This window comes from Anthonomus grandis, chromosome 14, assembly GCF_022605725.1.
Source record: "Anthonomus grandis grandis chromosome 14, icAntGran1.3, whole genome shotgun sequence".
Taxonomy (NCBI): Eukaryota; Metazoa; Arthropoda; class Insecta; order Coleoptera; family Curculionidae; genus Anthonomus; species Anthonomus grandis.
Window position 1 is genome coordinate 6971315 of NC_065559.1, and position 18901 is coordinate 6990215.

The 18901-nt window shown below is 33.8% G+C and overlaps 1 protein-coding gene across 1 annotated transcript in view; it reads left to right on the top strand.

The window, feature by feature from the left end:
- LOC126744810 (glutamate receptor ionotropic, kainate 2-like) overlaps nt 1-18901 on the top strand; it is a 504704-nt gene that overhangs the window by 115693 nt on the left and 370110 nt on the right. The window lies entirely within an intron of this gene.

The following is an 18901-nucleotide window of genomic DNA, read 5'->3' on the forward strand; positions in this document are numbered from 1 at the left end:
CTTCACCTTCGTATTTATTAGAGACACTTATCATGTAAACCTATTTTGTTGAATTAAGAAATGCTCATTTGATCCCTTGTTCAACAGACCTTTTATCTAGAGTTTAAGTACTTCAACAAAGAAGGAATGTAGGTTAGACTCTCTAGAGTTATCATATAACTAAAATAAATGTTGACCATTTTCATTCTCTCTTATTGCACTCTACTGCTATTTTGTTTCCCATTGCCTTAATTATTGGTTTTCATTCATCAGCAGTTAAAAAAAAACTTCACCTTCGTATTCATTAGAGACACTTATCATGTCAACCTATTTTGTTGAATTAAGAAATGCTCATTCGATCCCTTGTTCAACAGACCTTTTATCTAGAGTTTAAGTACTTCAACAAAGAAGGAATGTAGGTTAGACTCTCTAGAGTTATCATATAACTAAAATAAATGTTGACCATTTTCATTCTCTTTAATACCACCTCTTACAAAAGCAACTGAAGAAGAGAAAACACAGGTGCAGACATTTTTTCAATTGATGAAGGAACATGGAAGGGTGAATGTGTTACAGCAGAATTAGAAGTTGGACTTTTGGATCAACCGGACATCCACAGAGACAATCTTAAAGAAATGAATCCAAGACATTGTTTAAGGTTTACGCCAATGTTGATTAAAGATGAAGAAAGGAAAAGATCTCCATTGGATCTGAGTTCGATATTAATAGATTATGTATGCAATTAAACTTTCGGAGATGTCCAGTTGAGGCTTTTTGTGGAGATATAAGTATTGATATTATAGAGAATAAAGTAAAGGAAGGCACAGATTGGCGCGATCGCGTTCGCGATCACGATCATGACCGCGGTGGCGGCTGATCGCAGCTGGGGAAAATAAACGTCTTTATTCATATCGACGCGATACCACTCCACGAAAAACGCGACCTGACAGCGTTCCAGACAGCGGTAGCGATCAGTTGGAACTTGTCGAGGTTGGCCGCAGATCGTCAACTATATTTTGGGTACATTTCATACCTTTTTTGATAAATATGGATACTACAAGAGAACAATTAATTGAATTGATTAAAAAACATAGAATTCTTTATGATTTATCACATTTGGAATATAAGAATACCAGAATCAAAAATAAAGTTTGGGATGAAATAGGAGCTTTGCTGAAAATAGATGGTATGTATATATTATATTATATTACAAAATTTAACGGTATTTTCATTATTTTTCGGTATTATATTACAAAATTTGTATGACATAAAAGTTTGACGCGAGAAGTTCGTTTTGTTATTTTGTAAATTATCACAAAATTACTTGAGTCAAGATCAAAATTGCATATTATATTTGACATTACCAAAATCTTGCAACAAGCTTTTATGTCATACAAATTTTGTAATATAATAAATTGACTATAGTTTGATTTAATTTAAAATTTATTTTTCACTTTTTAGGGCATTTTAATAAAAGCTTGTTTGTAAAAATGTTTTTTTTAAATTATTTAATTTGATTTTTTTTTCTTTAAATGAAACAAGTAATATTTTATTATCAGGTTATATTGTATGCAGCTTTAAGAAGATAAAGTAATATAGAAAAAATATTAAGTATTAAAAAAATTTACAAAATTTTCTCGTATTTGAAACGAATAGTTTGTCGCTCTTCGGCCGTCAGCTGGAAGAGGATCTAACGCTCCTATTATGGGCTCTGCATCTTCTAATAGATGTGAAAAAAGTAGATCTCTTTTTTCCGTACGTAAATAGTTATGTAAAACACATGTTGCTTTGATAACTTTTATAGATGTTTCTACTTTGAGTTCTAAGGGTCTGTAAAATAACCTCCATTTTTGAGCTAAAATGCCAAAAGCATTTTCGACTACTCTCCGTGCACGACATAGGCGCTTATTGTATTTTTCTTTTCGAACATCGTGACGTGATAATCTGTAAGGGAATGGTCCCATTAGAAAGGATGTTAAAGCAAATGCTTCATCGCCAATAAGTACACAAGGAGTTTCTTCATTTTGACCTGGCAAGGCTCTATTGGGAGGAATGTTCAATAATCCCCTGGACATCCGTTGTCCAAAAGAGGATGCTTCAAAAATGCCACCATCACTGTTTTTACCATAGCCGCCGATATCCACAAAACAAATTTATATTCGTGGTCCACAATAGCCAATAATACAATTGAAAATTTTTTAAGATAACAGTAATAATTTGAACCGCTATTAGGAGGGCACTTGATTGCGACATGTTTGCCATCTATACTCCCAATACAGTTGGGAAACTGCCATGAATTCTCAAATCCGGAAATTGTTCTTTCCCATAGCTCTGTGGATGGTTCGGGCATATAAATAGGCTGTAGATGTTTCCATATTGCATCACACACTTCATTAATAATTTGACTCACAGTTGAAAATCCCATTCTGTAGCTGTGGCCGATTGTTTTTAAAGAATCTCCAGTCGCAAGAAACCTGCAAATATAAATCAATGAAATTACGCAGAGTTGTCGCAAATTCACCTTTGCCAGGTGCATTTGTGAATTTTTTATTATTTATTATAATTATTTTTTAGGTGAAGAGGCAAAGAAAAGATGGAAAAATATTCGCGACTGCTACGCAAAGCATCTTCGATCTGAAAAGACTCATACAGGTCAGAAAGCCAAAAATATTGATCGATATAGAAGTCTTGGCCTTGGGCTGCTCAGATGTCAGCTTTTAAGCCGTTCTTGCAGTTTGCTCAAACGTCAAGTAATGTTGAGGAAACAGTTAATGAAGATACTCAAAGTAGTCAGGAGGAGAATCACTTGAGTAGAAGAGAAACTGAAACATATGAATTAACCGAAACATATGAAAATAGCTCTGATGTAGATCGGTCTAGGTCATCCGCAAATACTACGGAAAATTCAACCATTACTCCTCATCTATTGAAAAAAACTGCACCTAAGCGAAAATTTGTACGAGAGAACAATGAATCATCCGTTTCTCAGGTTATGTCATATTTGAAAAATAAAGATAACAATTCACAGGGTACGAGTTATGACGACCTTGATTTGTTATTTTTGGGACATGCTAAAGCGATTAAAAAACTATCTTCAAAACGTCAAGCTGTTGAAAAATATCGAGTTGCGCAAGTAATAATGGAAGTAAAATACGTGATATAGAGGAAACCACAACTGGTTCATCCTTTTCAGTAACTACAGGTACCAGACTTCATACACCTTCTGGCGTAAATTATCAGCAAAATTCGACATGTCAATCAGTTTTCGAATTCACCACTTAATTCATATGCTGCCACCTCACCACCGGAATCGGATAATTCTCAAACATGCTCAGAAGCAACCACATGGTATGAAACTTTTTCATGGCAAAAAGATGAACTGGTCGCCACCGTAGTCGCATTTAGTTTGTGTTAAAATGATCGCTTACGATATCGCGGCTGTGATCGTGATCGTGATCACGACCGCGATCGCGCCAGTCTGTGCCTTCCTTAACTCTACAGAATATATCAACTATCTAAATCTCATGGAATACATTAATCAAATAAATGGTTTTACTCGGGTAGCAGGAAATGCAACAACCTGCATAGACCACATCTTTTCAAAAACTACCGCCAACGATATAATTGTCAGTTCTTATATTATTATGAGTGATTTGAGGGACCATTTCCCAACACTATTGAGCATGCAGTTTTTAAGCAAAAGTAATGACCCGGAAAAGTACAAATTAATACTAAAAAAATTGTTAACTTTCAAAAAATAGCAGTCTAATAAATTTTGATTGGGGCGATATATTGCAATGTAATGACCTAAATAGTTGCATGAATAATTTTGCTAAAACCATGAGAACTATAATTGCAAATTGTACCACCTCGAAAACTATAAAATACGCTCGTAAAAAAAGGATGGATTATCTCTGGGATCATTAATTCCATTAAAAATTGCTATAAACTAAAGAGGCTGACCCTGAAACATCCTTTAAATTTCCAAACACAAAAAACTTGTTTGAAATGTCCTCTCTAAATTAATTAAAAGAGCTAAATATTTATTTTTTAAAAACAAATTAAATACATAAAAAATATGGGAAACCATCAGGGAAGTAACCAACGAAACCGTAAATAAAAATTTAATTTTAAACTCTTAAAAATAATTGAAAATGGCAAGGAAGTAACTGAAAAAGACAAAATATCTCGAAAATTTCTGAACTGTTATACTGTAATATCGGGAAAAACCTTAGTGAAAAAATACCTAAAAATAAATATGTGTTTAGTAAGCCTACTCCTTGTAATCCAGCGAGTTTCTCGGAAATCATGGTAAATGAATTGATAATGCAAATAAATTCTCTTAAAAGCAAGGTTTCATGTACCAACGATGGTATTTCTGCATTGATAATTAAGGACAATCATATAGCGTTAATGAAATCCTTACTACACATTACAAATCTAGTACTAAAAACAGGGATTTACCCAAATAATCTGAAAAACTCCCATAATCAAATCTGGTGACAGCCAGTGCGTTGAAAACTATCGGCCTATTGCAATAACGAGTGCCCTGAATAAATTACTTGAAAAGTGCATTAAAATTAAATTGGAAATACATTTAGAAAATAATAAATTATTGTCAGATTCTCAATTTGCAGCACTGAAGATGCAATTCAACAATTAACAGAGCCAATATTGAATGGTTTTAATGAGGGTTATGAGACCTTAGGCATTTTTATTGATTTCGCAAGAGCCTTTCACACTGTGGCACATCACATTCTCTTGCAAATACTGGGTGACATGGGACTAAGAGGTACTGAGTTTTAGTCTTTAAATCATATCTTATGATGGAACACAACAAGTAAAAATTCATATTCTTGCTGGAGAGATGGGTACATGTGAATGTGGTGTGCCACAGGGTACAGTCCTGGGGCCACTCTTATTTTTGATCTATATAAACAATGGAATGGATCAGGTGTAACTATGAAAATATTTTATAAAGCTACCTTTTCTAACGTAAACAAATGTTATAATTACAGGTATATTTGCAAATATTATTTATTGATAGAATAAAATAATGAATTAATTAAAATATTACTTTTACAAATTTAATTTAGATTTTTATAACATGCTCTCAAATTTATTGTTAAATTATTATTGTATTCTGAAACACTGTGTCCCCACAAGTCACTTGAGACTTTGGGCATACACACTAACCTTGTAATATAATAATAAACAATACTGTACAATTTTAAGTAATGTATTTGAATTAATTTGATCTTAAATATAAAAGTACCAATAAATTCTAACTATTAAACGTATTTCATTTCACGATATATCGCTCTATAGTTAAAGGTTTCCCTCATTTTTATAGGCTCTTCATTTCCCATTCTACCAAATGCAATATTAGTTTTAGATTTATATTCTGCCTATAAAAGGCACGCCGAACTACCAACTTTTGGATCAGAACTCCTACCCAGAAACGGAAGATCGAAGATTCCAGAGATCAACGATTATGTGGTGGTAAAGTTGCTGACTCAGAGAAGCGTGAAACACTACGTCGCCGTGATCATGTCCAAGACCGAAGACGATGAATTCGTCGCGAAGTTTATGAGGAAAGCGTTGGGAAATAAGTTCAGTTTTCCATTGGTTGATGACATCGCGAACATTGACCTGCATGAAATAGCTGAGATATTGACCCAGCCGAGTGTTAATAATAGGCAACAGTATACGTTTAATTTGGATTTTGCTAAATATAAGAATTTGTCTTAAAGAGGTTGAGTTTATGATAACTCGGTTTTTATTTTTGCTAAAAAAACTGTACATTTTTCGGAAAGACCTGTTATCCAAAGTCAAACGATTTTTCAGTTATGATGTTTACTGTAAGAACCTGTCCTCAACGTTCAAATTTGGACGACAGGTTCTCAGTCAGATCAGTCTATCAACCATACAGTGATTTGACAAGAGTGGATATTCTGGTTTTGATTATAAGGCTATCATCTTCATCCTGAGCTCTGATTTATTATCTGATCTAAATCGATGTTTACTAAGACTTTAGCCACTGAATATCGATATCGTCTGCCTTCTTAAATTTAAGATTATCTACAATAAATTTATTGTCAAGGACTCCTCGGTGATCGATTGCACCACTAGCATCCATTTACTCATTATCAATTTTCTACAGTCCGGGTTTCCACAAAAAATTGGTGGTAAAGCACTTGCTATATGGATGTTAAGTTTAACTGATCTTGGACTTTTATTTAGAAATATTGTTAACAAGTTCACAAGTACTGTTAGGTGATACATTCATTAACATTCAAAATCTCATTGTCTTGTGTCACACTTAACAAAGTTTGACGAGTTGCTATTCGAATTTGGAATCTGAGATGCGATTATCTGATATATATAAACCAACTACCCTTTGCTGATTTTGGTTAAGTGATCGACTGAATTAAGAAAAAGTTTCAGGATTTGAACTGTGCTTTGTAAAACACCTAACATGCTTAAATCATTCGGTACAGTGTAACTTTTTAAATAATCTTGTCGAGACTGCTAATCAATACACTAAGAAGTTTCTGTTCCATGATGATTTAAAACGTTGTTATTAACTGTGAGGGCAAAACTGATGTTGTTAATCAATATACTGATGTTTCGTCCTGTCTCTTAAGCATTCTTCAACGTCATCTGTTTCTCAGGCTCCAATGGTTGTTCTTCGGTTAATGGTACAAAATTTCTTGTTTAATCCTTGTCTTCAAAGATAAATGCGATAAGTTACATTGACCTGTCACAAAAAATATACATCGAAACTGTTATTAGATGTTATTGGGACCTTTCGAACTAATAAAGTGATCTTTCTTTACTGGTTTAGCTAGCAATAGCTATTCTCAATGGATTTCATAATTAGGAATATACACTTGACTAAGATTTTGGTGATGCCAATTCATTGGGTTTTAAGGTATTTGATACATGATTTAATGTATCTTAAACTGATTACCTCGTATAACTTCTTTTCGTTAGAGTGTTGCTTCTTTGCTGAGTTATCTTAATCTGCTTTCCTATAAATAAATAGCTCTAGAGTTGCTCAAAGAAGTGATTATGTTGCTTATCAGCAGTATTAAGAGAGATAAAATATTGTGTCAATTGAAATAATCAATACCCATTAGTTCTTTGTCTGCTCACTAATATTTCACGATTAGATTGATCGAACTTGTTCATATCAGCAGCACAGTCTGCTGATTTTTTAAGAAAAATACTTACTTTCTTTAGAAAACGTTTTAATTTATCAAAATCGATTGATGGGGCCTTTTGTTCATTCATTCATTCTAGTGTTTCCTTACAAATCTTGCGCTTGAAATATCCAATTTCAAACTTTTAAAATAGCAATTGGTACAATATTTTAATTGTTTATTCCAAATTGTCCCATTCTCCTTTCACAATATGAGTATCAGAGTTTGCTCAAAAATGCAATTCCAGTTTAATGACGTCAGAAATCCTGTACCTTGGGAATATTCTAGTACCTGTCATTCATTCCTTTATTCTAGTCTCTCCTTACTAATCTTGCACTCGAAATATCCAATTCCAAACCTTCAAAATAGCAATTCGTATAATATTTCAATTTTTTCTTCTAAATTGTCCTGTTCTATTTTCACAATATATGTATCAGAATTTGCTCAAAAATGAGTATAGAAATGTAAATCCAGTTCAATGGCGTCACAAATCTTGATCCTTGGGAATATTCCTCTCATTCATTTTTTCATTCATTCCTTCATTCTGGTCTGTCTTCTCTAATTCCAAACTTTAAAAGTAGCAATTCGTACAATATTTCAATTGTTCCTTCCAAATTGTCCTATTCTATTTTCACAATGTGTGTATCAGAGTTTGCTCAAAAATGCGCATCGGAATGTAAATCCAGTTGAATAATGTTAGAAATCTTGATCCTAACAGCCAGTATCAATATAACGTCTAAATCAAAATACAAATCATGAACTGCAAGTTAAATGGTTATTACAAAATTGATTTAACAATTATTCTTCTTAGTAGTAACATGAATAAATTAAATGAATATCCATAGCACCATGGTTCCTTGCTTTCCTATTTACTGCAATTAAAACATCTTAATTATTATACCTTGAGTATACATCAATGGCGGATGTATTGTTGCTCATGTTATACTTAAATCATACCTGCTATGTTACGATCATATGATCTCAAGTTTTTCTTTTTGGCTTTTGGTCAATTTTTAGTAGTTTAAGGCTTGAAGAGAGAATATTCAATTTTCCTTGAATTCTATGAAAAATTTCCTATAATTCACTTAAGTATAGATGAACAACGTCAGAAATCGTCATCATAAATAACAGCACCATAGTCAGGACTCACGTAGTCTCTAAAGTTTTATTAAAACTAACGATAATCATGAACTACAGATTGAATTCTTGTCACGTATTGATTTTACCTTTGAGTGAATGATGAACATGCTGAAGATCATCAATCTTAAGATACTGGACACCATAATGCATAATTCATGAGTTAAAGAATGTATATGTTTTACGCAGATCATAGCTGCCAGATTGGATAGCACATGGTTATTTTCTCTAGTTTCTTGCTGCTATATGAACTTCGGTCTTTAGTCATTATTTTAAATAAATTCCTGATAAGATATTTCTAGTTTTTGGGTAGGTATCATAGAAACCAGACTTGTGAGGATACTAGTCACCACTTCTAATACCAAATTTGCTTGAACTAGTTGACTATTTGCTCTAATTCCTTCAGAATTTTTAATTGTCTTTACTGGCGATACTGGCCCACTTCTTACTGAGATGAGATCTCTATTTGTCCATATAGGCTGATGGTCTTTTTATTTAAAATAAAATAGAATTCCGAAGGTTTACGCTGTATGGCAGTAAAGCAACAATAAAAATCGACAATATCCTTCACCTTTCATCCTTTTGTTTAATTATAATAAATGCTAGCTATTTCAATAGTTTTGATTTTATTGTATATATTATCATTTCATTCTACAGACTATATAAAACGCAAAAATATAAATAAATTTGAAAAAAAAATCTATGATATTACATATAATGTATTAGTATAGTTAAGTGTTGAATGATAAAATAGTGACAATTTCCGGTACGACCACTTATTAAATATTTGCTTTTATTATTTTAAAAAATAACGGGTAAAGGTGCCATTTTTCGTTAGCCGGTTTAATTACTTTAAGGACTGCCTCTGGTTTAATAGCACAAATTTAATTTGCTTTTTTAGAATAGCGAAACCGATAGTTTTCACTTTTAATTTTATGTCTTGCGTTATGTTTTAACTTTAAAAACATATGAAAAAGAACATGTTTAGAATTTAAGTGTTAGAGATTATTATAAAAGTAATTGTCCAGAAATATTGATTTGTTTAAATATACAGGGTGTCTTAAAATACTAATGGGATTTTTATTTTGCCAGTGTGATACTATGGTTATTTTGAAAAGGGTAAGATATACGTTGTTGATTGAACTAGCAAAAAGCTGCGCAATCTTGTGGTTGATACAGTTAGTTTTTACCTAGAAATAGCCTTCTTATATACCATAGCACTAATCCAGAAAGTAAATAAACCTAAAAAGGAGGTGTTTTATCTTTGTTTAATAGACTGGTTAAAAAGAGTTGAGAGGTCTATGAGTACTGAAAGTGTTTAAAATATTTTGTAAGATGCTTGGATTTTAGTCCGCGGTCAATTTTTTGATATTATTTCCTTGTGATATTATTTTCTTTCTAAAAATGGACATTTTCAAAAGAAAAATAAAAAATAATGTATAACATGGTGTTTTACGTAAATTTAAAATGATTTCATAGATAAACAATATAAAACTTTGCCATTTAAACATGTATATTATGCGACAATAAATACGACATAGGCGCACGGACTAGTTACTGCGGCATCTGCGACACATCAAAGATTCTAATAGATCTCTGAACTGGACTTTATCTATGGGTCAGCAGAATGCTGTAGTGGGAGTGGGACATTGCAAGTTCATTATTGCCCGTCCTGTATAAATTACAAAAGTTCGGTTATATGGTATTAAGCTTTTTGCCAAAAGAAAATTTTTCGAATTAGTTATCGTTTAGAGTCCAAATAATGGACTGAAAAGGAATTAGAATTTCTGCAAAGCATTTAGCCCTTGTAGCAGTTTGATTTTTTTTAACATTGTTAGGTCATAATAACCCACCCCGTATACCGATCTTGTCTAAAAAATAAACAGTTCTTAAGCCTCCTGGAACCTATGAATTGTAAAAGTTTGAAGTCGTTTAAGGGTTTTGAATTTAAGTTCTAGTGTCCCAAGAAAGGAATTTGACCATGCACCAAAATTTTTTTTATGGACCCATCAAGCTCAACGTAATATACCAAATTACGTTTCGCCATCCAATCATTTGAACGAAATGTCGGGTCGGAGGAGGCACGTATAATACAGTCGTATATATATATTAATTATAATCATGATACAAAAAGACAGGCTAACTTGCATAACGAGGTTATTCACTCTCTATATCCATTTTTAATTAAAGATAAGCAAGCTTTCTCTGGAACAAATAAACATCTGCGCAATGTTAATCTGCATGATGACCGGAACATCAATACCATACTTAAATTTGCACACAAAGTTAAGGTAGAGTGCTCAAATTAGATCATAAATTCAAACTAAAAATTTTCGCAAAAAGGGACCCAAATATGCCGTGGCGAGAAGTCAACATTTATCTAATTTGGTCCCGCAACACATGGAGGAGTATATAAAGTAGGTCCGACGGAGAACTAAACGGTTTGGGGGCGGGGTCGAAAAATTGGTCCTGTCTCGAACCTACCATAGTCAACTCTTTTCTCTTCCCTGAAACCTACCCCAAGAAAAGCAAAGCCTTTTCCATTCTGACTCCTCTCAACGCCGAGATTCCATCAAAAAAGTTTGAAAAGATGCCTTAAAATGTGCATACACAAGTTCGACTAAGGCAGATTCTCATTTATGTCGACATCCTAGGTTTCAGAAATTTGAAAAATTGAAATTTCAGAAACTTAACAAATAGTTTTAATTTTCTCCCGAAGACGCTAACATCGTTAGCGAAACCCGTGTCGAGAGTAAAATAAAGACTTGGTTAGTGGTAACTGTTTTGTAATTTTGCAAAAGTTAAGATCAATTTTTCATCAAATTTTCTTGTTAAAAAAAAGGAAAAATATTTACAATTACGTAAGTATTTATATTTCGGACTTTTTATGTTTTTTGGATTGTTTATTGAGATTTTATCACTAACAGGTAAATATGAGTAATATTCCATCAACATCCAGAAAACGTTTAGGAAACCCAGATTTTGAGTCGACACTTTTAAATTGGTACGAGGAGGAGGACTTTAGTGACGAAGACAGTATAGACGAAAATTATTGCGAAGAAAGTGAACATGACACAGATTCAGAAATTGAAGCGGAAGATATTGGTGAGCTGCCATACGACGATAATCCTGATGAAAACCAGGGAGTGTCTTTTTACGGAAAAAACCGCTACAAGTGGTCGTCCCAAAGCTTTGTTTCTCGGTTTAGAACTGAGAAACATAACATTATAATGCAAATACCAGGATTGCGACCATCTGCTGCATTAGGAAATGAAGCTGATCCCGTAACTTGCTGGAATCTCTTGTTTACGGACGATGTTCTACAAACAATACTTCAATGGACAAACAATAAACTAGAAAGCATGAGAGCAAGATATAAAAATTCTGAAAGATCTGAGTTGCAAGAAATAGATATGATAGAGTTGAATTAAGGCTTTTATTTGATTATTATTTTATTCAGCAGCTTTCAAATCAAAGCATAAAAAACTAGAGAGAATATTTAATACAGATGGGACAGGACGTGAAATATTTCGATGTGTAATGAGCAAAAATAGATTTGCAACTTTATTAGTAGCTTTGCGCTTTGATAATCCAGCCGACAGAATCGAGAGACGTAAAACAGATCCATTAGCACCAATATCTGAAGTTTTCAATATTTTTTTACCGAACTGTCAACGATTTTACTGTCCTAATGCTATGCTAACATCGTTAGCGAAACCCGTGTCGAGAGTAAAATAAAGACTTGGTTAGTGGTAACTGTTTTGTAATTTTGCAAAAGTTAAGATCAATTTTTCATCAAGTTTTCTTGTTAAAAAAAAGGAAAAATATTTACAATTCGTTCTTTCAACATTAAGAGACCTTCTTCTGACCATTAGTTCCAAATAGTTGAGCATGTTCTTTTCTGGTCACGGCTGCACTCTTACCAGGTTTCGTTAGAATACGAAGAATTTCTTCTTGTTCCTGCTTGATTTCTCGTTTGAAGGTCTTGCGAAAAACAGGATCCCCTTGAGCAATTAGGTAAAAAAAGTTAAAACTTCTTACCGCCGATAGCAAAGACTTCTGATCCAGTTGTCTCAAAACTAAACACCAAACCTCAATAGGAAGAACAGGCAGCACAGCTGAGCACGCACTAATAAAGGGAAGCAGTTGGTACATCATATTGGAGCTGTTTACAGCTCAATAGTTAAAAATAGAATGACTTCTAGAGCCTCTGCGGGGTCTATTTATACGGAGGTGTGTTACGCAGACATGATCCACAACGAAAAAAGATCTTTACTTGATCAGCTGTAGCTTTCGATGAGTAAGCATCACTTTCAGCGTTCTTCTCAGTATGCACAGGGAGAAAGTGCTCACAAGATTGTTAAATATAACCGGTATATTTTGACAGTTAGCTGTTATTGGAAGAATTTATAAGCATACTGAATAACTAAGAGGGTGTGGAATGAGATGTTGATTTTAATGGGTTCTTTGACAAATATAGTTGCAGTCTTTGATTGAATACCCAAACAAGTAATCTGGTGCTGTATATATTCACTGCTGAATCCAGTACCTTTTAAAAAAATTTACTGCCCCTTGATGTGCATCGGGAAAACCGCTATCAAAGCGAAAATGTTCGAACATCAAAATGCATTGTCTATTTGTACTCTTCATTATAAACTTGAGTTAGGCCAATAAAAGAATAATAGTATGATGATGAAATATAATTGGCCTACTCCAGACTGTATCTACACTACACTAGATGGCAACAAAGAATACTGCATCTTCTTCGTTGAGGAAAAGCGTGTATACCTAGTACCTCTCATTCGGCCGAAAGAGAATAAGGAGATGTTTCAATTGGAGTTGTAAGAATAGAGGTAAAATCAGTATGCACAGGGAGAAAATACCATAAAAATGGCTAAACGTAACCTGTATTTTTTGTCAGGATAGATCTACCCCAGAGTAGATGACAACAAAAAATACTCCTTGCCATTCAGGCTGCCAAGAAGAAGGAGATATTTCAGTTAAGTTGTAAAGATGGATTAGAGTTAAAACTCAAAGAATAAAGTCTGGTAATACCATAGCTCTCACATACTGGCCACAGCTGGATCAAACCCAAGTGCAATAAGTGTAGACGAAGACCGAGACAAAGCATTTTAGATATAAGGTCATCCTTAGTTCTCAATACTATATAGTCATTTGCCTTCTCTCAAATATAAACAGACTATGGATCGTAAATAAAACAAATATTGTCTTGTTTCTCAAAATATATTTTTCTTTAACCTATATCTTAAGAGTTTAACATTTACAATCTATCTATAGGGCTTAAATCTATGTGTCTTACTACTAGTTTTTATTGCTTTTCCTATTGATATTCCTTCCTTTTCCTTTACACTATCTTGAAAAATATGTAAATTCTTCCGAATCGAGACCTTCTTCTGACCATTACTTCCAAATAGTTGGGCATGTTCTTTTCTGGCCACAGCTGCACTCAACTACGCAAACACGGCAACAAAGAATACTGCATCTTTTTCCATCAGAAGAAGCGTTTGTAGCTAGTACCTGTCATTCGGCCGAAAGAAAAGGATGTCAATTGAAGTTGTAAGAATGAATTAGAATTGCAATGCATATAACCAAGATCGAGATTCCGCACCTCTCCCAAGGCTACGAATGGGTTAAACCCAAGTGAAATAAATGTAGACGAGGACTAAGAAAAACCATGTCATGGCATTTACTCATTTGCCTTCTCTTAGTATGGATATCGTATTGGAATAAAACAAATATGGTTTCTTTTCCTAAAAATATTTTTTTCTTTAATCTTATCTTAAAAGTTTAGCATTTACAATCTATAGGGCTTAAATATATGTGTCTTACTACTAGTTTTTATTGCTTTACCTATTGATGTTACTCCCTTTTCCTTTAGACCATCTTGGAAAATATGTAAATTCTTACGAATTGAGACCTTCTTCTGAACATTAGTTCCAAATAGTTGGGCATGTTCTGCTCTAGTTACAGCAGCACTCCTACCAGGTTTCGTCAGAATACAAAGAATTTCTTTTTGTTTCTGCTCAATCCCTTGTTTGACAGTCTTCCGCAAAACAGGATCCCCCTGAGCAATCGAGTGAAAAAAATTAGAACTTCTTACCGCTGATAGTAAAGACTTCTGATCCAGTTGTCTCAAAATTAAACACCAAACCTCAATAGGAAGAACGGGCAGCACAGCTGAGCACGCAGTGATAAAGGGAAACAGTTGGTACATCATATTAGAGTTGTTGACAGCACAATAGTTGAAGATAGAATGACTTCTAGAGGCTCTATGCGATATATTTATATGGAGCTGTGGTATGTAGACCGTAAAGTGCAATGATCCAGAAAGAAACAAGGTATTTACTTGATTAGCTATAGCTTTAGATGAGTAAACATCATCTTCAGCGATAAAGAAACTTCTTAGTAGGCACAGAGAGAAAATGCTCACAAGATGGCTAAAAGAAACCTGTATTTTTCACAGGAAGGCATTGCTGGAAAAATCTATACAAATCCTGAATAACTGAAAGGGTGTGGAAGTGTAAGTAATTTTCAATAAAAGAAAATTAAACACTTTGGCGACCTTATTAATTTTAAAATGATATATCCTAGTAGATACATAAGGTATTACTGGGATTTAACAATTCTTCTCGTAAATGCTCATCAAAGTTATAAAATTTAGCAAGCAGTTTTTTTACAGAGGAAGAAAAATGTATTTCGTTTAAAAGTTTAAGGTTATTTGGAAGCTTATTAAAAAAGCTTCAGACATAATATGTAGTGAAGATATAGGCCTTATTGAGTCTTAGGAATTGAATCTCTAGAGGACTTACTCGCTTACGATTTTCTGACCTATGGTTAATAATTTAGATTATTTTTTGCATCTAATAAACATCCAAAGATATAATGTGATGGCAGTGTAAGGAGATGGGGACTTTTAAAAGAATCTCTATCATTATCCCTTAAACTCAGATCTTCCACAACAAGCAGTTGTAGGTAGATTGTATTAAGGCATGGTAAACCATTAACAAAACATTTCTACTAACTGTTCTTTTTGATTATTCGCGTGCTTACCAAATAACAGATTATGATCCATAACGATGTCCAGAAGCCTCACCTGATTTAAACCATCACTGTTACTACAAGCAGAGGTTGGTTATAATGGCTTCTCTGACAAATAAAGTTGCAGTCTTTGATTGAATACTTAAGCCAGTAATCTGGTGATGTTTATACATCTACTTCTAATCCAGTACCCTTCAAAAGAAATCTAATATCAAAAATAAAATTCCAACGTGAGCCAACATTTACCATTGGGAAGTTTACCATACTGCGTGGATGCAGTACAAATGGCCAATGCGCACCAATTTATCACTCGACATGCAGAGTTTGTTCCAACACCACCATTGGCGATGATTAGCCATTTGTCATCCATCAACATGACATGGCAAACTACTGAATGGCTCACGTTGGCTAGGTCATTTGGATACGGCTTAAAAGGTAAATCATTTATTTTTTCCTTGTCAAAGATTACAGACCCATCTAGGAGATACACTAATAAATTGCATATCAACAAGAGGATAGAGGTGTCCATAATTTATTCCATGTTATGATACTTGGAACAATGCCGACTGCACCCTACAATGATGAACAATGTCTTTAAACAGCTTATAGAGCAGAGAAAATAGAGGTCATTGCGTTCACTCTGCATTATTCCAAGCTCCTAACACTCGATAATGTAAACAGCCCATGTGACTCAGGAATTCCCGTTGAACACCGTGAATTAGATCAATAAAAGAATTATAGCATGGTGACCAAATATAATTGGCTTACTCTAGTACCTGTCATTCGGCCGAAAGAGAAGGATGTCAATTGGAGTTGTAAGAACGAATTAGAATTGCAATGCAAATAAACAAGATCGATATTCCTCACCTGTCCCATGGCTACGAATGGGTCAAACTCAAGTGAAATAAATGTGGGCTAGGACTAAGAAAGACCCTGTCATGGCGTTTACTCATTTGCCTTCTCTTAGTATGGATATCGTATTGGAATAAAACAAATATGGTTTCGTTTCCTAAAAATATATTTTTCTTTATTTTATATTTTAAGGGTTTAGCATTTACAATCTATAGGGCTTAAATCTATGTATCTTACTACTAGTTTTTATTGCTTTACCTATTGATGTTACTCCCTTTTCCTTTAGACCATCTTGGAAAATATGTAAATTCTTACGAATTGAGACCTTCTTCTGAACATTACTTCCAAATAGTTGGGCACGTTCTGCTCTAGTTACAGCAGCACTCCTACCAGGTTTCGTCAGAATACAAAGAATTTCTTCTTGTTCCTGCTCAATCCCTTGTTTGAGCGTCTTCCGTAAAACAGGATCCCCCTGAGCAATTGAGTGAAAAAAGTTAGAACTTCTTACCGCTGATAGTAAAGATTTCTGATCCAGTTGTCTCAAAATTAAAGACCAAACCTCAGTAGGAAGAACGGGCAGCACAGCTGAGCACGCACTAATAAATGGAAACAGTTGATACATCATATTGGAGCTGTTTATAGCACAATAGTTGAACATGGAATGACTTCTAGAGGCTCAACGCGATCTATTTATATGGAGGTGTGGTATGTAGACCGTAAAGTGCAGTGAGCCAGAAAAAATATCTTAACTAATTGATGAGCTGTAGCTGTCGACGAATAAACATTACCTTCATCGCAAGTTCTCAGATTTGTCCGATATTAAATTAGGAAGATGACTAGAAGTAACCTGTATTGTTTCATCTTTTTGATCTTGATTCATCTTCACCCCTTTGTAACTATACTGCTGGCTTATCAAGTAAACACACTAATTTAATTAAATTGTATATGAACAAGGAGAAGTTTTGCTTGGTTTCATTTTCACTTGCAGAAACGTTTGTACCTTGTCATTAGGCCGAAGACGAGAAGGAGATACTTCAATTGGAGTTGCGATGATTAGAGTTGAAACCAATATCGAGATACCACAGATCCGTCATGTCGATGACTGGATCAAACCCAAAATTCAGTTTATTGTCAAGGATGTATTAAGAAACAGCCGGAAGAACAATCAGAGGAGACGGCATCCAGAAAGTCTCACCTCGTCCAGAAAACCTAACTGTGGAGTTTTCGATTTCTGATCATACTTGATAAAACAAATTAATAATGTGTGTTTAATCAAAGTAACTAGCGGCAACCTGATACAAAAATGACATCACTTTTAAAAATATTAATAAATAATTCCATTGGGCAACCGCTTGTTTGTATATCCAGTTCCTAAACAATTAAAACACAAACCAATAATCTTAAATAACCTGTATTATATCCATATAAAAAAAGATAATAAATAAAACCAACCGAAGTAATTTTCTAGACATGGTCTACTTCGAAGTTGGCGAAAAACAATCAAAACTAATACTAAACCAATACGATTTCGTATTTTATGAAAGAACCATGGACAGGACGGACTGGAGGTGCAGTTCGTTTTACAAGACTAAGTGTCCTTCAAGACTTATTAGTACGGGAAGGGAGGTGCTGGTGCGTGGGTACCATAACCACGAAAAGAATTTGAGACTGTTGAAGAAGATGGACACTATGTTGTCGCAGAAGGTTACTGTTATTAGACGGACGTAAGATAGTTATAATACTGTTAAGTTATTATATATTTAATATGAGGTGCCATAATTTGGATAATTTAATAAGAAGTCAATACTTTGGTTATATTTTAAGAGAAAAAATGTGATTTAGTTTCGTTTACAAGTCGGTAAATGTTCATATATTAACTGCATATTTAGGTGAGGACTTAAGCGGTTCTTGATAGGATATATCCCTAATTACCAATCTGCAAAAGCATTTCAGTATGTATACATTTATCAATAAAATCAGTATCTGAATATTTTGTATATTTTTTACTTAAATTATTAAAATTCAAGTTCACTCATGGTTGATACGATCAAAGGCCTTGAAAACGTCGGTATATATGGTGTGAACCCATTCTCCAAGGTACCGGTAGTTGTAACTAACTAGATTCAGCTCTGCAGATAACCCAGGACAAAAACCAAATTGGTTATCCAATATATACCCTTGTCAAACAATGTGACAAGACAGTCATAGATAAAACTAACTAAAAGCTTAGTTATAGCACTGATAATGCTTATTGGTCTGTAGTTTAAGAGTGATCGATCTCCAGATTTAAATATTGGAGATATTAAGCTCGATTTCTAATAATAGGGAAAATGATTTTCAATAAGTGAAGAGTTGAAGATAAAATAAAGGGGTCTGGCTCATGTAGTGGACTCGATTATAATGGATAGATTACCTAACGCAACAAAACCAAGAAACAGCTATTACGAATGTCAAAAGAACGACTAGACAAGGACTAAGAAATCAGTAGATAAAAACCAAAAATCAATCCAAAAGGTGCAAAATAAGAAAAAAACAGTGAAGTAGCAATCATTGAGATAGAAATAAGAAGCATCTAAAAATATGTTAGATAAATCACGATATTTTCCTCCAATTTATTCAATTTGAGCAATTCAACAAGAACAACTAAATGTACTCTCCTGGGAGAGTAC